This window comes from Aptenodytes patagonicus, chromosome 20 (assembly GCF_965638725.1).
Source record: "Aptenodytes patagonicus chromosome 20, bAptPat1.pri.cur, whole genome shotgun sequence".
Lineage (NCBI taxonomy): Eukaryota > Metazoa > Chordata > Aves > Sphenisciformes > Spheniscidae > Aptenodytes > Aptenodytes patagonicus.
Window position 1 is genome coordinate 8,388,607 of NC_134968.1, and position 22,126 is coordinate 8,410,732.

The 22,126-nt window shown below is 52.9% G+C and overlaps 1 protein-coding gene and 1 long non-coding RNA gene across 2 annotated transcripts in view; both read left to right on the plus strand.

The window, feature by feature from the left end:
- The window catches only part of LOC143169279 (M1-specific T cell receptor alpha chain-like), a 342,482-nt gene that overhangs the window by 14,584 nt on the left and 305,772 nt on the right, over positions 1-22,126 (plus strand). The gene's annotated exons all lie outside the window — the stretch shown is intronic.
- LOC143169285 (uncharacterized) lies at positions 6,572-16,193 on the plus strand. Its single transcript, XR_012996874.1, has 3 exons — positions 6,572-6,699; positions 10,971-11,076; positions 15,666-16,193. It is a non-coding gene; the product is annotated as an uncharacterized LOC143169285 (long non-coding RNA).

A 22,126-nucleotide genomic window follows, 5' to 3' on the forward strand; every position in this document is an offset into this window, starting at 1 on the left:
TAGCCACCTCAGTACAGTCCCAGCTTCCCTCCACATCTAACCTTCTCCCTCTCCCGTGACAAGCAGCCCCAAGATCCGGCATAGGACAAAGCTGGTGTCAGCTGAGAGCTGCATTGAGGTGAGACCTCATTTTTAGAGAAAGCGGAGGAGGAGAAGGGGCTTCAGACTCACCTGACTCCCAAGGAGAAGGAGGCAAGAGAAGTGGATGAGAGAGCAAGGAGCTGGGCTGGCTTTTATCATGGACCTTTACTGCCCCAGGCTGCCAGAGGCATCCCTTGTAGAGGTGGTTATTTTCTGACAAGCTCATCCTGAATGCAAAACATCCCAGCTAATGCTATGGCCTGCATTTGGCTTCCTGAATTGCTCTCTTTTCGTTTCCTCCTTTATGCCGGGCACATTCCCCAGTGAAGGCATCTTTTGCGTGACAGGATGAGAGGCACAAGCATTTCCAGAGCAAAACATGTCAGCATGGGCAGAGAACTCCGCTCATATGCTGGAGGAGTCAAGTAAATTATGTCAGTCTGGGTTGCACCTTTGGGTCTTTTTGTGGCCCTGTTGGCAAGAAGTGGCCCATCTCCTGGGTTTGACCCTATCCCACCTAACACTGCTCCCAGGAAAATTATGCTGGCCTGTTTTGCCTCTTCCTATTCTGCACCAGGGAGGAAGGCATGGGGAGAGATGTGGTGCAGGCTCCTTTCCAGATCTCAGAAAGAAAGGCCTGACAACAAATGGCATAATAAAATGTCTGGTTTAGTAATACAGACTAAAAAGAGGAATATAGATAGAAAGTAAACCTTACATCCCTTCAGATGCTGGGAACCCTGGATTCATGCAGCATTTTAGAGACCCAGGTGGATTTTCCCAAGACATGCTGCGCAGATCCCATCCAGAAAGAGCTTCTGGTTCATTCCCATGCTGTGGTGCCTTTTATTTTGTGTAACAACAACAAAAAAACCCCAGGTACATCTTCTTCTTACATGCTGGAAGGTTATTTCTGCCATAACACCCACCAACGCGCAGCACAGGCTGGCACAGGGCACTCCAGCAGATTCCCTTGCAGCAGGTACTCATGCTAATGTATGGGCTTCTCAAGCCTTTAGTGCCAGGCCCAGTAGAGCAGACATGTTTTGCTCAAGATTACTGACTTCTTGAATACAGTCTTCCGCAAGGCTCCCAATGTACCTCCCGTCTCTGTGCAAGTCTACCCTGCGTACCCAAATAACATCATTAGCGTGTTTAGGCCCTTGTCCTTCCCCAGAATGCTCACCAGAATCCCTGCTAGGGCTGTCCCCAGGATTTCCCCTGTTGAGCGCACAGTTGGTCATGTTTATGCATGTGTTCTTGTCTGCACTTGTCTGCATGCTGGATTTGTGCAAGTGTTTGTCAGTGCAGATTTTTGCATGATTTTACACTGGTGTGCATGAGCCTGTGCATGTTCGTGTGTCCTTGTGTGTCACTCATCATGAGGGAATTTGCCAGTCACAGTAGGGGCACTCTCCACTGCTCTGTCCATGAGCTCCACAGAACAGCCGGAGCCAGAAGGAGCCCGAGTGCAGCTGAACAACAACAGAACAAACATGGCAGAGAGCTGCCCACGGCACAGGCACTGAAATGCAACCTTCTGTATCTTCAGCCCTCCTTTTCCCGCCTCTGCAAAGCTCACACTCCACTACTGCTGATTTCAGACCCCAACAAGGGTGGTTTGACACCAGTTTGGATTCTTAGTTTAATTCAATATGACAGTATTCGGAGTGCCTCAGCATAGCTGGCAGTCACCTCTCTGTTCTTCACCAGCCCAAGACACAGCTATTGTCCCAAGCGCTAGAGAGTGCAAAAGGATGGGGTTTGCTTTATGAGCTCCGTGTCTGAGGCAAGGAAACATTACTGGCTCATTGTCAACTTGGTGTCCAGCAGGACCACCCAGGTCATTTTCTGCAAAGCTGCTTTACAGCTGGGTGGTCCCCAGCACATAACTGGTGCATGGGGTTGTTCCTCCCCAGGTGCAGGACTTTGCCTTTGTGTCCAAAGGGGGAAGCGTGGGTACCTTGCTGCCCTCCCACAGGCACTGCACCAAACCAGCTCCTTCCCATTGTGAATCTCAAGGTGCTCACATCAGTTGGGCAGTGTGTCTCAGTCACCTGCACCATGACCTCCTTGCACTGAAATCCCTCCTTCTTCTGGTGCTGGTCATCTGGGAGCAGTGAGCCCAGGTACCTTCTGGGCACTGCCGGGTTCTCCAAGAACAGTGGCTGCTTTGTCCAGCGGATGTTCACCACCTGGGCAGATTTCAGCTGAGGGTCTGTGATTTACAGGGCCAACCTCACCTTGCAGCCTTGACTGACAGAGGAGTACGTTACTGCAGAATTAAATACACAGCAGTGAGGGCTCCTCTCTCCATTGTATGCAAAGTACCCACCAAAATGAGAAACACAGCAAAGGCTGCAGATTTGCCAAGAGGCTGGAGAGAGAGAAAGGTGCTGCCCAGGAGCAGTTGTTCCCAGTGCCAGGGCTGCTCCTTGGCACGTCTCCGCTCACTGGCTCCAACACCAGGATTTTGCCTCCTGCCCCTGTTCCTGTCTCAGTCTCAGTCCCTTTCCCCTCCACCGTGCCAGCAGTGGCTGGGGGGCCCCAAGCCCTGCCCTTATGCCTTGCACAGGTGTAGAGCTGCACTGAGGATGGGGCTGCAGATCTCCCCACTCCACCACCCCACCAGCCTGCCCTGCCCCAGCCAGCACTGAGCCAACCCATCGGAATCAGGACTCCATCCCCCTATTCTAGGAATTTACATGTCCACCCATTAGAATACCTTTCTTTCCCCCTTATCAGCTTCCTCCCCCTGTCTCTGAGTCCTCATGCGTGGAGAAATACTGAACAGCTGCTTCCAAAATAACAGAGGCTAAACTAAGAGAAACCTGAAACCTTTTGAAAAGAACACTACACCTGTGTTTCCCAGAGCCCTGAACGTTATAAGGAGCCGTTGCGCTTTCAAAAGCCCTCCCACCAACAAAGAGCACACAAAAGCAGATACACTCTACAGTGAGGGAGAGATGTTCCCTCGCAGAGTAAATCTTACAAAGGGAGAGGGAAACCCAGGGAGAAGTGCAGGAAGCCAGTAAGACTGTCCACTGTCTGCTGCGAAGACAAGAAAAGGCAAAAGGTGAATGGGCCTCATTCTTGCCCTCCTCACCCCAGAGGTGTGACTATGTCACACACTCTCCGGCACACTCTGCAGGATGCAGCCATTTCATTGTGCTGCCAAGAGTGCCTTGATCTGTAGTGTGCTGAGAGTCTCCCGAGGGACAGGGATTCTGGAGCCGGGAAAAATGATCTTCACCATGGCTGTGCCAGCATGTGTCCTGCTAATCCAGTCAGGTGGGTGTATTCATGCACTTCCTATTGTCTCCCATAGTTTTTAGTAGGCTATGCAGATGTCTGTGCTGACAAGATGATGAGATCAGGGAGGAAAGCAGAGGGGTGATGGAAGTAGATATCTGAATTTTCCTTTTCTTTGGAAAGACAGAAAGGTTTGGGGCACAGCCTTAAACACAGAGCAAGTGAGAGAAGGAAGCAAGCTGCTCCACAGACACATTTCTGCCTGTGTTGCAGGTCTTGTTGGAGGTGACCCCCAGAAGCAATTCTTCTCCGAGGTGTCAGCTACAGTTGGGCAGCGAGTGGTTCTGCCCTGCCAGTCCGCCATCAAGGACAGTGACAGCACTTTGAATTTCTTCTGGTACCGCCAGCTCCCGGGGGACACCTTGAAATTTCTCTTGGAAGCGTTTAGAGCTTCAGGGAATGACAAGTTCCGCAATGGCAAATTCTCTGTGGTGGTCTACGAAAATAAAACAGCCCCCTTAGAAATAGCAACTGTCTCTTTCCAGGACACTGCGATTTATTACTGTGCTCTGAAACACCACGTTAAGCTAAGCCCCATTTCCGCTCATGCAAAATCTGCATCGCCAAGAATGGCACAGGAGGGGTGAGGTTCTGCACCTTGGCAGTGCTTTCGTCCCTGAAATGATCCTCTCCTTCTTATATCAACCTTTCCAGCATCTCCCATCCGAACTCCTCCCTACTTTTCTCAAAGACCCCATCTATGCAGAGGTATTCAGACCAGGGACTTAGAAACGCAAGACCATGGGACTGTTTGCAGATGAGCCAAGATGCTCAGCTTTCCTCATGTCCTCACACAGAAACCAACACCCCTCAAGGAAATGATCAACACCCCTGGACAGAACCTCCAGTTCTCTTACCTGCTCTTCGTTCCTCCGGGAGCTGACATTGCAGAACCCAGTGCTGCTGGGGTGACAGCGTCCTGGCCGAGGCCTTGACCCAGCTGTGGGCAGAGCTGGGGGATCCATGTCTCTGCTTTGCTCCTGGCCAGCCCTAGCCCTCGACACAGCTACCCGATGGACCACAGACCCTCACCTTCCTCCTCTTTGCAGAGCAGCCAAGGAGCAGGAAAGCAGCTTTCACCTTAATGCCTCAGCACTGGGGAGGGTATCCTTCTCTGTGCTGCATGTGGTTACATGACGAGATCCTCCCACACCCCAGTCAGCATAAAGTCAACTTCTTTGGAAAATACTAATAAAGAGAACAGCTAAAGAAAGCGTTATAAAACAGAAATACCTAAGCGACCAATAGCATTGCAGTCCATGAGGCAAGAGGCTCTATGTATTAATAAAAGGTACCCCCTAACACTGCCCTGAGATCATCAAATAAAGATGAAGACAAAGAAGACAAAGAAGAAGAAAACAAAGAAGAAGACGAAGAAGAAGACGAAGAAGAAGAAGAAGAAGAAGACGAAGAAGAAGAAGAAGAAGAAGGGGTTCCCCCGTGGTTGTGCTCACTGTTTGGTAGCACTGGGGACCCAAAGGTAATTTGGTTTGCGCAGCTGTCCTGGTTTCAGCAGGGATAGAGTTAATTTCCTTCCTAGTAGCTGGTACAGTGCTGTGTTTTGGATTTAGGATAAGAATAATGTTGAAAACACAGCGATGTTTTAGTTGTTGCTAGGTATTGCTTACACTAGCCAAGGACTTTTCAGTTTCCCATGCTCTACAGACTGAGAAGGCTGGAGGTGCACAAGAAGCTGGGAGGGGGCACAGCCAAACTGGCCAAAGGAACATTCCATACCATGTGACGTCATGCTCAGTACATAAACTGGGGAAAGCTGGCCGGGGGGGCCGCTGCTCGGGGACTGGCTGGGCATTGGTCGGCGGGTGGTGAGCAATTCAACTGTGCATCACTTGCTTTGTGTATTATTATTATTATTATTACTACATTATTATTATTATTATTTTATTTCAATTATTAAACTGTTTTTATCTCAACCCATGAGTTTTTCTCACTTGTGCTTTTCTAATTCTCTCCCCCATCCCACCGGGTGGGGGGGGGGAGGAGGACTGAGCAAGCGGCTGTGTGGCATTCAGTTGCCGACTGAGGTTAAACCACAACAGCAGCCCAGAGCCCAGGCAGGACTCAGCTTGTCCTGTTCTCCCCATAGAACAGGCCAGAGAGCCTCCTGAAGCCATATAGGTCCTGTCGCCCACAAGACATTTTCCCACCAGGACAACCATAACGGCAGTACACTGGGTATCACCACGCTGGATCTGAAGGGCACCTTCTTGTGTCCTGGCAGGAATGACAGGAAAAGACACCCAAGGGTGCCCTGGCAATTACAACTACTTTCTCTTTACCACATCTCAGCTTTTGTGTTCAGGGTTGACACAGGCCAGACCAGTGCCAAGGGAGTAACAGGGCTCTGACTGGAGCATAGACTGGGGTTAAGGTAGGGGTGACAAGGGTACAGGCAGGGCAGCGGTAGCTAAGACGGAGCAGTTCTGGCTACGCAGACTCCCGTGTCCATGGGATTATTTCCCATTCCAGGAAGTATGACAAGGAGACTCGGTTCCTGAGAGCCCGAGCAGGTCCCAGCAGCCCCAGCAGCTCCCTACTAGCATCTCCCTCTGCTGTTTCTTCAACGTGGAAGGCACAGCAGACGTAGCCGGGTGTCACTGGTCACCCACAGGACAGCTGTACAGCCCAGCAGGAAACAAGGGCAAGAATAGGTTCCAAGACGTGGGAGGAATGATCCGGGGCTTGCGGGGCTGCAGTGGTGGTGGGGAAGGGGGAGCTCTGCGGTGTGGAAAGGAGGAGCGTGGCGCAAGGCGTCAGGAGTGTGGGAAGTCGTTTCCCCGCTGTGTCTTGGTCCCGGCGGGCAGTGGATGGGAGTGAGGCCAGGGCGGGCTGGGGGTGCGGGGCACGGGGAGGGTCCTGCGAGGGGACGCTGCGGGCCGACAGCGCGTCCGCAGGGCTCGGCAGGGCGGCAAGCCGGGAGAGCGCCGGAGCCGCGCTGGGAGGCAAGGGACAGGAGCCTTCGTCTGCCGGGGCGCCGCGCTCCTCCTCTGCCGACGCCCCTGCCCCGCGCCCCTCCCCGCGCCCCCCCTTCTCCTCCGCCGAAGGGGCCGCGGCACCGGGGGGCCGGGCCGGGTCTGTTGGGGGCGGGCAGAGGCGTCGGCGCTGCCCCGGCGAGGGGCCGAGCCGGCGGGGCGGGCGGGAGCGGGCCCGAGCGCGGCTCCGCTCGGCTCCTCTCCGGCTCCCGGCGGGCCCTTCGGCCCCGGCCGTCCCCGGCGCGGCAGGGCGTGATGGCGCCCGGGCTGGGGCCGTGGCTCCTGGCCTTGTCCTTGGCCGCGGGGCCGGCAGGTGAGAGCCGGGCGGGGAGGGCAGCGAGCCCGGGGCTGGGCCCGGGGCTGGGGCTGCCCGCGGGCGGCCCTGCCCGTCCCGGGGCGCCGGGGCCGCGGCTGCTCCCGCGCCGGGCGCGCTGTGGCCTGGCGCTCGCCTTGCTTAGCGGGGAGCGGGTGGGGTGGGCGGGCGAGGGAGAGGGAGTGGGAGTGGGAGTGGGAGAGGGAGAGGGAGAGGGTTGGGGAGAGGGAGGGGGGGAGAGAGGGAGTGGGAGAGGGAGGGAGGGAGGGAGTGAGGGAGGGGGAGGCTTTCGGGCAGCGGGTCGGGGCCGGAGTGTCGGGAGCGGGCGCGGCTCAGCCCCGAGGCGGGCAGGCGGGGCATTGCCCCGGCGCGGGGGTTTGCCGGGAGAGAGGCGGGTGTCGGCTGTCGCTGTGCCGGGGCGGGGGGCGCCGGGGCGTCGGGTGAACGTCCTGATCGGGCCGTGGGCGCGCCCTGCCCGGCTGCCTGCGCTGTCCGTCCGCAGGGGTGTGGGCGCAGCTGAGGCTGGTGGAGGCCGGCGGAGGGCTGCGAGCGCCCGGGGACTCCGTGCTCCTCTCCTGCCACGGGTCCGGCTTCAACTTCGGGAACTATGAGATTTGGTGGTACCGTCAGGCACCCAATGGAAGACCCGAGTGGGTATCTTTCATTAGCTACCGGGGTACAAAGAAGTACGGGCAGTCAGTGCAGGGTCGAGCCACGGTGTCCCGGGACAATTCCCGGTCCGAGTCATCTCTGTCCCTGCGTGCCCTGCGCCCCCGGGACTCTGCCCGCTACTTCTGCGCTGTTCACACGGGGACAGGAAACCCAGCTGAGCTTTAACACAAACCTCCTGCCAGGGTCCCGGCTCTGGGCCTCGGAGCTGGAAGGCAGGGGCGTTGGTACATTTGTTCAGGGCTGCTCTCAGAGAGTTGTGTAGTTACAGCATACGGTTTGATTCTCACGGGGACGCGCTACCTTTTTGTGTCCCCAAATGAGCTCTAACCCTTCTGCTTGCCTTCTTCCCATGTCTCACGCCAATCCTCACTCCTCTCACGCTCCAAAACCGCTTTGCCTTTGGGAACAAGTTTTGCTGTTTCCATCATTTCCCGGTAGGGCGGGTACCCAGTCATGGCCCAAGTGGTGAGGTGTGTGAATAGCCCTACTCTGGTTTTGAGCATGGCTCAGGTCAACTCAGTCGAGCCCATCAGTTTTGCTGCCTGAGGAGTGAGCAGAGGCAATGGGGAAAGTACAGAGGGTCATTTGGGAGCTCACTGGGAGAATGGGGAATTCTGTGCTTCTCTCCCAGATCTGAGACTGTAACGGGAGCAAGAGCTTGTGAGCATGTGTGTTTGCAGCTGCTGGATCCTGGAGATCACAAGCAGAAGCCCAGGGAGGCAGTGGAGTAGTTGAAGCACTTGCTTGAGCTGTTCCTGCCTGTTCATCCTGTCTACCGGTGCAGACAGAGGCCTCTGGGCCCATGGTAGGGAAGGTCTCGGAGTCTGTCATGCTTACCTGCCACATCTCTGGTGTACTCATTACCGACAGCAGCTACGCTTGGGACTGGATCGGTCAGACTCTTGGCAGAGAGCTGCAGTGTATAGTGTTGCAGTATCCTTTTGCGGGACTCCAGCACACTGCTTCATCCTTCCAGACCCGAGTGACCAGCTCTGCAGATCTCTCCAGGAACCAGCTGTCACTGGAAGTGCTCTCGCCATCAGCTGCAGACACGGCCACCTATTTCTGCAGCACCAGCGAGCTGGAAAAGGGCACAGTGCTTGAAACAGAGGCAGGGCCAGGGCAGAACTGGAAGGAGGGGGTTTGAATCCAGCCAGGTCTTTTGGGGTTGCCTGCAAGAAGACTTCTCAGGAAGAGTGTGGGCTGGCTTTCCCAGAAATGGGCACACAGGTGCTGCAGCAGCAGCAGCGTCTCCCACAAGCACACACAAAACCATGAACATGTTGTTAACCTTCTTCCATATTCCCAAGTCTCTCTGACAGGCAGAAAGCAACAGAGAAAGAGGTTTGTTTAGGAAGCAGCTCAACAAGCCTTGAAGAACTGAAATTTGAACATGGAAATCCAGGGCTGAAGTGTCTTTTGAAACCTCATGTTGTTGAGGGAGCCCCAGAGTAGTGCGAGAGCACGAGCTGAGCTGCTGAGTGTCTTTTCTCCCAGACATGATGAATAGTCTCTTTGCTTTGTCGTTAGTGTTGTCTCCATTTGCATATCTGCTCACGTGTGTATGCTGATGGCCAGCATGGGTTTCTGTGAGGCCCCCAACAAGGAGGGATATGGAGGGTGCCCTGGGCCAGAATCCCACTCCAGCCCTGCATGGCTTTGGGGGCCATAGGGAACCCGGCATGTCCTACCACGTAGGACCCAGGTAGCCCCAAGTGGCCCTGGGGCACCCTACACCACCCTGGCCTGCATCCCCCTGCTTCTTTTCCCAGCCTCCAGTTTCAATGGGTTCCTCTACTCTCTGCAACTCCCCTTCCCACCCCTGTCCTGGGGATCCCCTCCCCACGGGGCCAGGCTGGAGCACCCAGGGAAAGAGAGGGGAGGGGAAGGCTTCAGACAGTCTGTGGAGGGGCAGTGTGGAGGGCCACTGTGGAGTGGGCAGTTTTCCCCCAAATGGTGGTACCCATCAAGGTGGTGACGCTTTGTCAGGGCTCAGTAGGTGTGCCATCCTGTGGCTGCAAAGGTCCTAGGGGGAGCTCTGGGTTCCTGCTGCGTAGGATGAGAACGGAGAAGGGAGTGTCCCTGCTCTGCTGAGCAGCCCCAGCAGCCTGGTGCCTGCTGAATCCTGTGCACGTGAGTTTTGGGAGATAGGTTGGGAGGCTTGGGCCTGCACATCTTTCCCAGAACTTCCGCACCAAGGACAACCCAGGTCTCACCTGCTGACAGCCCTGTAGGTCCTTTGCTGCTTGGGGGCTCTGGGAGGCCCTTGCCAAGGAAGAAGCAGCTGGAGAAGTGTCAAGACAAGGGATCGAGTGGAGGAGTAGTGTGCTGGGCCAGAGCAGAGGGGGCAGGGTGGGGAGCACATCTGCCCAGGGGTACCCTGTCCAAGCAGACCTGGGCTCGGGGCGGTCCTACCTGGGAGCAGCAGCTCAGCAGCAGCAAAGGACAGGGTGCCAGTGGGAGGAGAATGTGCCACCCCCAGGGCCAGCTCCGAAGTGCCGGCAGCACCCTGCTGTCCTTCCTCAAAGGAAGGTCGAGGGTGGCTCTACAGCCACACATCACCTTTTGCCCACCGGAGGTTTCCCTGCCAAGCGAGTGCTCTGTTATTGCACCCTGCAGGGTGAGAGACACCTGGGAGTGCACCAACAGCTTCAGCTTCTCCTGCTCCTCCAGCCCCCACCTCTCGCCTTCCCTGTTGTCATAGACCGAGGGAGTGGCTAGGAGGGACTAGGAGTGACTGCAGTCACAGAGGCACAGACAGGGACGATGTGGGCAGAACTGTTCTGCAGGCAGAGAGGAGCTGGAGAGAGGCGAGACAGAGCGGGCCTGGCCATGTGGACTGCCATGTGTGGGGGGTTATTGTCCATCGTAGGTAAGTGAAAGGAAGGGTTGATGCCCCACAGGAACTGAGCATGCGCCTGTGCTCTGCACGGCTCTGTGGAGCTGTGGTGACAGCTTGCAGCCTGGCCTGGCCCCCAGCTCTACCCCCCCAGCCATCCCTGCAGAGCACAGCGGGAACAGCCCACCTCCTCTTCTAGCCGTGAGTTAGGCACCACCGTCCAGCCTGCCTCCCCTGCAGTGTGGGGACAGGCAGGGCACCTACCTGCTACTCCCACATCTGGGGGCCTAATGCTTTGCCCTTGGACCGGCACTCTGCTCCTGGGGTAACGCATCTTGCAAAGAGCAGGTTGAGGATGGTAGCATAGGGCCCAAGCCCCACTTGCCTGTGAGAGGTCCTTGTCCCTCCTCGGCACTTGCAGGGCAGTTTCAGGGACAGGAGAGTGGGTTCCTCATCATCCCAGCTTGGCAAAGACAAAGGGATTTTTCCCCCCTGGTGCAAAACCTTCCTGCTTCAAATGGGAAAAATCAGGAAAAGTTCCCTGTCTGAGAGGGAAAAGGAGGGAGGGAAACGTGGGGCCTCCCTCCTCGTGAGCCCTGATTCCTGGTACCACCTCTATTCCTCTGCCCATCTTTGCCAGCTGGGTTCAAAGAGAAGGATTTCGTCCTACCTCTGGTCCAGTGCCATCACAGTGCCCCCACCAGCGTTGCCCTGACCTTTGCTGAATCTCAGAGTGATCATGGCTTGTTTGACTCTGCAGCAGTCACTGGCCAGGTGGCCTTGGAGCAACACATCAGGGAACTGGCCGTGCGAGAGGGAGATGGAGTCACCTTCCAGTGCAGCATGAGTGGAGACAGTATGAGCAGGTACTCCATGTTCTGGTACCGACAGGGGCCACGTGGCTCTCTGGACTGGATTTTCCGGGAGGGTGATGCCTATGGAGAAGGTTTCCAGGATCGCTTGAAGGGAACAGTGGAGAGCTCCCAGAGCAGATTCACACTGCAGATCGAGGCAGCAAAGCAAGGGGATGGCCTTGGAGCAACACATCAGGGAACTGGCTGTCTGTAAGGGACGAGGCCCAAGTGACTGTGCTGTAAGCACAGACAATGCCCCCAGAGAAAGCTCCAGAAGCCAGCCACGGGGAGGGGCCCAGTGTCACTCTCCTTGACTGACTAATGTCTCAACCACTCCTGAAGCTGGGGTGAGAGAAGATTCTAGAAAGCTTGGACTGGGGCCAATAAATAGGGGTGCACACGAGCCTCCTTGGGGCGCTCTCCACACCGACACCCCCCGTTGGAGGTTCAACGCTGGATCCAGGATTGGTGATCTCTCTCTCTCTCTCTCTTTTCCTTCCCAGCTTTCTCTCTCTCTCTCTCCCCCTCCCCCACCCCCTTCTCGCTCTTTGTCCTTGATGCTGCTAATTAACACAAGGCCTACCTCAACTTCTCATAAAGCCGCTTAGTTTATGGGACATACTAATACACAGAGGGTTGATGCTTATAGAGTGTTCGTTCCATTAAAGTTGATGTTCGTGTATGGACCTTGAGTGTTATCTCACCTTAATCCACACCAAGCGGATTTGCGGACCTCAGTCACTCTCCCCTTCTCAGAGGTGGGACGTGACATATTAATTGGCGTCACGGACAGGGTCCCCTCAGTGTTGCTGGTATCCTACGGGATACTGACTCTCCATCCGGTGCGTGCGGGCGGAGAGAGCCGGGAAGTGACCTGTCAGCGATAAGCCAGGAGAGGTTCAAGCAGTGGCAAGCCATGACTGCCCGGGAAATGCTGGTGCTTGATTGCTCCGCTGTTATTGAAAAGTTAAAGGAACATAAGGCGTGCCCTTTCCCACCTGGAATGGCATGGGCCCATATTAATTGGCACGACCCGAAAGCTGTAGCGGATAAAATTACAACACTCATGAAGGAACAAAAGGCGCGACTGGGAAAGGGAAAGCCATGGTGTGTGCTGTGTTGGGAGCAGCACTAGTGGCAGCCCAGAAGGAGAGGCACCTGGTTAAGTGAACTAATGATGAAATGGTTGAATCTTTACAAGAAGAAATAAAAACCCTGCAGGGTCAAGTAGCCGCTGAACGTAATACTACTCAGCGACTCCATGCGGCCCTGTCAGATGCACTGGACCGAGAGAAAATTTTACGGTCCGAATTAGAGGAAGAGGGACAAAAATCTCCCAACCGGACAGATCTTGTTTCTGTTCCGGATAGTGTGCCGGGATTTACAAGCTTGGCACAGATGGCCGAAAAACAGAGCCTAAGACCCTTGTATCTGATTAAAGAGCTAGAAATTGAACGCGAAATATTTTACCCCGAGAATGGGGAAGTGGTGATGAGGCCAGTGATTAAAACGGAGACCACTGATGACGGCCAAGGTGGGGGAGCTCCACAAATTACCACCCAGACGGTGCCATACTTGGCGGCCGAAATGTCAAAAATCCAGGAAAAATATACCAGGTTGGCCCAAGAAACTGAAACAGAATATGTATGGAGGGTATCGCTGACCAGTGGTGACCGAGTCCTGTTGTTGGAAGATGAGGCCAGGGGTACTGGGGGCCAGGGGTTTTCCTAACTACTGATGACCCCAGGGAGCCGTGGTTGTTAACCCAACGAGCTGCCTATTGGGCAGGGGGTCTAGACCCCTTGGAAAGGGGAGATCCCGTATGCATTGAAACCCTGACCACAAACTATTTGATCAAGAGTTTGCAGAAGGCTGCTTGTCTTCAGCTAATGCATGATAGACATTTAGTCCCTCAACAACCTTCCCCGATGTTATTAATTGCTAACCCCGACAGAATGACTCCCCTGATCCGAGGTTTGCCTGATTCTTTGAAACTATATGCAGTACAACTACAAGACCGTTTGCGGGACGCATGAGGGTCCCTCATGAGGGCCCATGAGGAGGGAGACGGGCACGAGGAGGGCCCATGACTTGGGGAGACAATACTGTAAAAAGTTTAAAGTTATGGTTCAGTTATCTACCCAAACCCCAATCAATCCAATTGGATAATGGAAGCCACTTTACTGCGGGGTGGTTCAAGAGTGGGCACGAGGCGAAGGAATACAGTGGATCTTCCACACTCCATACTACCCCCAGGCAAACGGCATTGTCGAGCGCACCAACGGACTCTTAAAGCGGGCTCTGAAACCTCACAAACCTGGGTGGGCACAGCGACTATCAGATGCAGTATGTAAAGTTAATAGCCACTGGGGAATTAACGGGTGCCCACGACTCACCACATTCTGTCCCAAGCCTCCGTCCATACTCCCTGGAAAAAGGGAGGCTAAGGACCCTGTGAACCCGCTCCATTATCCAGGACAACCCTTTCTGGTGGACCTACCAACAGTGGGAGCGATGCCTTTAACCTTAAAAAGGCTGCTCAATCTCTATACTTGGGTGGCCACCAACACACATGGGAAGGACCACCGAATCCATACCCGATGGATTGTCCCATCCTATTAATTATTGTTCGTCTTTATGAATATATTTTGCAAGTTGCCAGCAGCCCACCGTGGGACTTATGTTTTTGGTTGTTGAGTGGGCCATTCTTTGCATTGTTTGTCTGATTTTATTAAGCTTGTTTTGCTTTTTACTAGAGAAAGATGGTGTGGGAGAAGTTTATATTCTTGCTTTGTGAATGTATAATCTTGTTTCAACCAGCTGGGAATTTGAATAACCAACCCAACTTGGCATGGGAGCTGATTACTGGTTTTACCCGAATCTGGAATTGAAGAGACCAAGGTCTTTGCGTAGACCTCCCCACATCTGCGTCAGCGGGATTTAAATTTGCCATTATTTGGCTAAATTTTTCATTAATTCTAAATTCGAAGCTAGAAATAATAAACCAAAAGTGCATTTGAAATACACAAGGGAAAGGAAAATGTTTGTGGGGAGCGGACTCATCCCCATTCCAAGAATATAGCGGGACAACTTGGTACACACCCTCTCCAGTGGCCTACCTATTTCCAATTAACACGACGTGGAGAGACCTGTGGAATGCTACCTGTTGGAAGCAACAACTCTGTAAGGGAACGACAAGCGCTGCCCTCGCAGCCCGAAAGAACTGGACTTCCTGTCCCCAGGAAGTGAAGATCCCTTGCAATCTTGTACTGAAATGGACGTGGTGTCCCTGGTGGTGGAAATCCCCTGTAATCTGGTACGGAGGTGGGACTCCCCATCTCACGGTGAAACCCCTACGTCATGAATATAACGTCCCATTCTCCCGTGGTTGGTGTATTCAAATTCCTAATAAACGGGGTGGCTACGCCCACCATGATCGTTCTCGTTATGAATATGCCTGGCCCTTTAAGCATTTCTTATCCAATCCAGATAATATAGTTGATAGACGGGAAATAAATCCCCTACCCTATGAAAATAATCCTCTAATGAATTGCTCACGAACAATTAGCTGTGACTCATTATTGTGGGATCCAATAGAAACCTGGTATGTACCAGAACTACAAATCTTTCTTCGAGATACGTGTATTTGTTGGGGTTTTTCGGTACCAGGATTTAAGCCTGGAGATCCCATGTGTTATGGAAACATGATCAATCAAGAAACCGTGTTAAAATGCGGGGTTACGCTTACCCACAAAACAAAGTGGAATCTTGCGTGGGAAGGGGAAAGCAAACTAGCCGAATCCTACGACCCATCAACATGCTCCACTGCTAAATATCCAGCCCCTCAGGGTACCTTTTGGGCATATTCAGGTGGGAAGATGTACTCACACGTACATGTACACGAACTGGCAGGTTTACGCTGTGCTGTCGGGATTCCATCAATGTGCCCTTCCAAAATATTTGATTTTATTAATTCTGGGTACACCTGAAAGAAACGAGATACTCAAACACCCCAATCTGCACCTGAGTGGGCAGTGCATGGAGTCCGAATACCCGATTATTACACCTGGGGCATGACAACATCTCTGATGTTAGAATATATACTCACCCCATATGTAACCCTTAAAAGACACCAGTTTGTGTTAGAAAGTTTAACACCGCACATGCTTTTGGAGAATTAAATTTACAGGCACAACAGGTGTCAAAGATGGCCTTGCAAAACCGCTTAGCCTTAGACATGCTGCTAGTTAAAGAACAAGGTGTGTGTGGAGTGCTAGACCATACGGCTGGAGAATACTGCGTTAACATACACAATGCTACGACCACGATCGAAGCAGCACGTCAGAAGATGCAGGAAATCACAGCCAAGACAGGAGACTTCTTCCAATCAATGTTACCGAGTGATTGGAAGGGGAATTGATGCCTCGTGGATTTCAACTTTGCTCAAAACCCTCAGACTTACGGGATGGCGGGATTGGATAGTGGAAGCTTTAGTAATGCTTTTGTTAATATTAATCGGTCTAGCTATCAGCTTTACTGTAATGAGGTGCCTAATTCGCTGCTCCTTCTCTCCTATTTCTTCCTCTCTGTGATACGTCCAGATCACCACCATCGAAGAGGACCTCGGAGTGTTTGAGCCACGGGGTGGTGAAAGGGATGAGCTCCAAATGACTGTGCTGTAAGCACAGACAATGCCCCCAGAGAAAGCTCCAGAAGCCAGCCACGGGGAGGGGCCCAGTGTCACTCTCCTTGACTGACTAATGTCTCAACCACTCCTGAAGCTGAGGTGAGAGAAGATTCTAGAAACCTTGGACTGGGGCCAATAAATAGGGGCGCACACGAGCCTCCTTGGGGCGCTCTCCACACTGACACCCCCCGTTGGCAGGTTCAGCGCTGGATCCAGGATTAGTGATCTCTCTCTCTCTCTCTCTTGCTTCCCAGCTTTCTCTCTCTCTCTCCCCCCCTCCCCCTCCCCCCGTTCTCGCTCTTTGCCCTTGATGCTGCTAATTAACACAAGGCCTACCTCAACTTCTCATAAAGCCACTTGGCTTATGTGACATATTAATACACAGAGGGTTGATGCTCATAGAGTGTTCGTTCCATTAAAGTTGATGTTCGTGTATGAACCTTGAGTGTTATCTCACCTTAATCCACACCGAGGGGATTTGCGGACCTCAGTCACTCTCCCCTTCTCAGAGGTGGGACGTGAAACCGTGCGAGAGGAAGATGGAGTCACCTTCCAGTGCAGCATGAGTGGAGACAGTATGAGCAGGTACTACATGTTCTGGTACCGACAGGGGCCACGTGGCTCCCTGGACTGGATTTTCCGGGAGGGTGATGCCTATGGAGAAGGTTTCCAGGATCGCTTGAAGGGAACAGTGGAGAGCTCCCAGAACAGATTCACACTGCAGATCGAGGCAGCAAAGCAAGGGGATGAAGCAGCGTATTACTGTGGCGCTAGGCTCACCCTGGAGCAGGTCTGCAGCAGAGTTGACCAAAACCCGACTGACAGAGAATGCAGACTTCTCAGCATTTCTTTGTAGCAGCCGCTAACCAGAGGTGGGTGTCGTGCAATGGCAGGTGCAGGAAACAGACCTTTGGCATGCTTGCAGTAAAAGGCAGTGAAGGGAAGCGTGGTTGAAGGGCTGAGACCATTTATGGTCCAAGAGGATCTCTTCTGGGAACTTCAGAGGGTGTATGGTGAAGTGCAGGTTAGTGCACGTAGGCTGGGCTCCTGTCCAACATGGCCCAGTTTTTCCTCCATGGCCTGGTTGCAGAGCTATGGGATCATGGGGATGCTCTGCAGTAGCTTACAGGAGTACTGTAGCAGATGGAGCCAGGCTGTTGAGGAAAGAGAGAGGGCAGATCAACATGGGTCACATTGTGGTGGGTGGCTACTACAGCTCACCTGATCAGGAGGAAGAAGTGGACAAGGTGTGGTGGGTTGACCTTGGCTGGCCACCAGGTGCCCTCCAAGCCACTCTACCAGTCCCCCTCCTCAACTGGACAGGGGGAAAAAATACAGTGAAAGGCCTGTGGGTCGAGGTAAGGACAGGGAGATGACCCAGCAATTACCGTCACAGGCAAAACAGACTTGACTTGACAATCAAATCAGAGTAGGGTAATGAGAAATAAGAACAAGTATACAAACACGTTCCTGACACCCCTCCCTTCTTCCCAGGCTCAACTTCACTCCTGACTTCTCTACCTCCTCCCCGCAGTGGTGCAGGGGGACGGGGAATGGGGGTTGCAGTCAGTTCATCACACGTTGTCTGCCGCTCCTTCCTTCTCACGCTCTTCCCCTGCTCCAGCGTGGGGTCCCACCCATGGGAGACAGGTCTTCAGGAACTTCTCCAACGCGGGTCCCTCCCATGGGCTGCAGTTCTTCATGAACTCCTCCAGCATGGGTCTTCTCCACGGGGTGCAGTCCTTCAGGAACAGAGTGCTCTGGCATGGGTCCTCTGTGGGGCACAGGTCCTTCCAGAAAACGGGCTCGAGCGTGGTCTCCGCTCCACAGGACCGTGGTTCCTGCCAGGAGCCTGCTCCGGCGTGAGCTCTCCATGGGGTCACAGCTTCGTTCAGGACGTATCCACTTGCTCTGGCGTGGGGTCCTCCACGGGCTGCAGGGTGGACATCTGCTCCACCGTGGTCCTCCATGGGCTGCAGGGGGGCAACCTGTGTCCCCATGGTCTTCACCAGGGGCAGCAGGAAAATCTCTGCTCCGGTGCCTGGGGCTCTTTCCTCACTGACAGTCAGTATGGGTTTGTGAAGTGGGAATCGTGCTTGAGCAAATTTAAAGCATTCTACATTAAGACAATGGGTCTGTGCAAGGGTACATGTTCCTTGCTCCAGCTTTTCCCCCTGGACGCTGGGACCTGAGATTCCCGAAGGACGGTCTTGCTAGTAAAGACTGAGGCAAATAAGACTTTCAGTACCTCAGCCCTTTTCCATGTCCTGCGTCGCCCGGTTCCCCGTCCCATTCAGCAGTGGGCCTGCATTTTCCCTAGCCTTGTTTATCCATGCAGGCCTCCTGGCATTTTCACCTGACTCCTTGCCCATTGGGATGGACTGCTCTTGAGCTCAGCACTGGCGGGACTGTGGACTACTGCGCCCAGCTCTGGGCTCCCCAGCACAGGGGAGACATGGACACACCGGAACAAATGCAATGAAGGGCCATGAAGATGAGGGAGGGAACATCTGACATACAAGGAGAGCCTGAGAGAACTGGGTTTGTTTAGCGTAGAGAAGAAAATGCTATGGGGGGATTTGTCACTGTGTGTGAAAACCTGAGGCTGTGTAGTCTCCATTCTTGGAGATATGCAAACCTGAACCGGATAAGGTTATTGGTAGGTTACCGTCCCTAACCCCCCAATTCCAGTTGGCCCTCAGAGACAATTGGTGAAGTTTTTAATAGATACGGGAGCACAAATTCCAATATTAACACAACAAGGTGTTGAGAAGCTGGCCGTGCAATCCAGACAGCAAAGCGTTAAGATTACCAGTGTGAATGGAGCGAGTGTTGAGTGTCAAACTGCCAAGGTCAATTTATGGCTCCCAGGCGAGAAGCGCATGTCAACTACTCGCTTTGCAATTAACGGTCATCATGAAAATATTTTAGGTTTCGATGTTTTAAACGGCTGAACCTGGCGCCTGCCGAATGGCAGCGTGTGGTCCTTTGGCTCAAACACCGATCCCAACCCCGGTAGAAATCGGGAGGCCGCAGTGCGCACTTCGCACAGCCCCTGCCCTCCCTGAGTCAAAAATTACTAACGTACCGCAATATACAATTTCTGCTGCGGCACGAAATGGAACTTATGAAGTCATAGCTGATGTGGAGAAATGACAAATTATCTCCAGAACCCACTCCCCCTATAACTCACCTGTCTGGCCAGTTTGGAAACCAGACGGGAGGTGGCGTTTAACAGTCGATTATGGGCACCTGAATGCCAATACAGCCCCGCTAACAGCTGCTGTACCAAACATTGCAACCTTAAGGCTACTTTGCAAGCAGCTGCACACCCATGGATGGCGGCGCTAGATGTAAAAGGTATGTTCTTTATGGTTCCCTTGAAGGAGGAGGATAAAGAGAAGTTTGCTTTCACTTGGGAGGGAGTACAATACACCTTTAACAGACTCCCACAGGGGTGTAAAGATTCACCTACAATTGCTCATGCCGTACTTGCTGAACTTTTACAGACAGCCTCACTCCCCCAAGAAGTGAAACTGTACAATATATAGATATTCTGATTGGAGGAACTTCCCCTGAGAAGGTGGGGGAAGCGGCAGCAGCACTATGGCAAGCACTAAATAAAGCAGAAACTGAGATTCCACCCGGAAAATGTTGGACCAAGAAGTAAAATTTTAGGTACTTGGTGGATAGCAGGCACTGCAGCGATTCCTCCAGATACCTTAAGAAAAATCGAAGAACTGCAAATGCCCCGATCAAGGAAGGAGTTACAACAATTAATGGGAACTTTAGGATACTGGAGGAAGCATGTACCTGGATTTTCTATCATTTCCTGTCCATTATATTCACCCTGACGGAAAGGCAAACCCTGGGACTGGAAATTAGAACATAAAGAGGTGGTGAAAACTTTAACTGAAGAATTAAAAACAAACATTTGGGACAACCAGGGGATCCGGCCTAGCCAGCACAGATTCATGAAAGGCAGGTCCTGCCTGACCAACCTAATCTCCTTCTATGACCAGGTGACCCGCCTAGTGGATGAGGGAAAGGCTGAGGATGTGGTCTACCTGGACTTCAGCAAGGCCTTTGACACCGTCTCCCACAGCATTCTCCTCGAGAAGCTGGCGGCTCACGGCTTAGACAGGTGGACTCTGCGCTGGGTCAAAAACTGGCTGGACGGCCGGGCCCAGAGAGTTGTGGTGAATGGAGTCAAATCCAGTTGGCGGCTGGTCACGAGCGGTGTTCCCCAGGGCTCAGTACTGGGGCCGGTCTTGTTCAGTATCTTTATCAATGATCTGGATGAGGGGATTGAGTGCACCCTCAGTAAGTTTGCAGACGACACCAAGTTGGGCGGGAGTGTTGATCTGCTCGAGGGTAGGAAGGCTCTGCAGAGGGACCTGGACAGGCTGGATCGATGGGCCCAGACCAATTGTATGAGGTTCAACAAGGCCAAGTGCAGGGTCCTGCACTTTGGCCACAACAACCCCATGCAGCGCTACAGGCTTGGGGAAGAGTGGCTGGAAAGCTGCCTGTCGGAAAAGGACCTGGGGGTGCTGGTCGACAGCCGGCTGAACATGAGCCGTCAGTGTGCCCAGGCGGCCAAGAAGGCCAATGGCACCCTGGCCTGCATCAGAAAGAGTGTGGCCAGCAGGAGGAGGGAAGTGATCGTGCCCCTGTACTCGGCACTGGTGAGGCCGCACCTCGAATACTGTGTTCAGTTTTGGGCCCCTCACTACAAGAAGGACATTGAGGTGCTGGAGTGTGTCCAGAGAAGGGCAACGAGGCTGGTGAGGGGTCTGGAGAACAAGTCTTATGAGGAGCGGCTGAGGGAGCTGGGGTTGTTTAGCCTGGAGAAGAGGAGGCTCAGGGGAGACCTCATCGCTCTCTACAACTACCTGAAAGGAGGCTGTAGCGAGGTGGGTGTTGGTCTCTTCTCCCAAGTAACAAGCGACAGGACGAGAGGAAATGGCCTCAAGTTGCGCCAGGGGAGGTTTAGATTGCACGTGAGGAAAAATTTCTTTCCTGAAAGAGTGGTTAAACATTGGAACAGACTGCCCAGGGAAGTGGTGGAGTCCCCATCCCTGGAGGTATTTAAAAGACGAGTAGATGAGGCACTTAGGGACATGGTTTAGTGGACATGGTGGTGTTGGGTTGACGGTTGGACTCGATGATCTTAGAGGTCTTTTCCAAGCTCAATGATTCTATGATTCTATTCTATGATTCTATACCAGTCACTGGTACACCCCCGCTACCCTATTATAGCCGAATGGGGTTTCGCTGGACACGCTACTTACTGTAACCTGTTCCAAACTGGCCCCGATGGGCCAAAAGGACCTTTATTGCTTAGCTCAACCGCATTTAAAGAAACAGAACAACGATACTCTGAATGGGAAAAGGGACTTTTATCTTTAGTCCGAGCAGTTAAACAAGTTGAGAAAATACATCAGGGACAACCTGTGCAAACTAGAGGACCATTTAATTTGCTAGAAGCAATCGTAAAGGGGACTGCTCCCCCAGAAGGAGTTGCACAAAACCCCACTATCAGAAAATGGTATGCCTACCTAACAGGAGTTGCAGAAAATACGCAACTAACTGAAGGACACACTAAGGTTTCCAAATTGCAGATGCCATAAACACAGACCCTTTAGCGTTACAACAACCTTTTAAACCTTCACCCATTCTGGATGCACCGCCCCTCACTGAGGGTACACCAACAGAAAACATTTGGTTTAGGGATGCTTCAGCAAAGAGGGTAAACGGTAAATGGCAGTAGAAGGCCGTTGCATTAGATATTACCACCGGCAAACAAGTAATAGAGGAAGGTGAAGGCAATGCGCAAGTAGGAGAAATAAGAGCAGTTGTTTTGGCAGCACAGAATGGAGCAAAGATCGTATATGTAGACTCTTACGCTGTGTGGGCCGGTGCCACACAGCGGCTTTGTCAATGGGAAACCTTGAATTGGGAAGTAAATAGATCCCCAGTTTGTTTGGAGAAACAAAGATTGGCAATTATTACTAGATATAGCCAGGAAAACACCTTTCAAGATGGGATGGGTAAAAGCTCCTGCTAAGGACAATCAACCAGCCACAAAGTGGAATCAAAAGGTAGATGAGCTAACTAAAATTAGGAAAATTACCTTAAATCCTGAGTGGCATCGATTGGGAGAATGGTTACATCAAAACCTAGGCCACACAGGCAAAGAAGCACTTTACTTTGCTGCACAGAGTAAAGCCTGGCCTATAAACAGAAAAACTTGTGAAACTATTCTTACAGAATGTCCCCAGTGTAGATTGAAATTACAAGCAGATCATCCTGCTAAAGCACCACCGCTACATATCAACGAAGGGAAAACTTTATGGTCTACATGGCAAACTG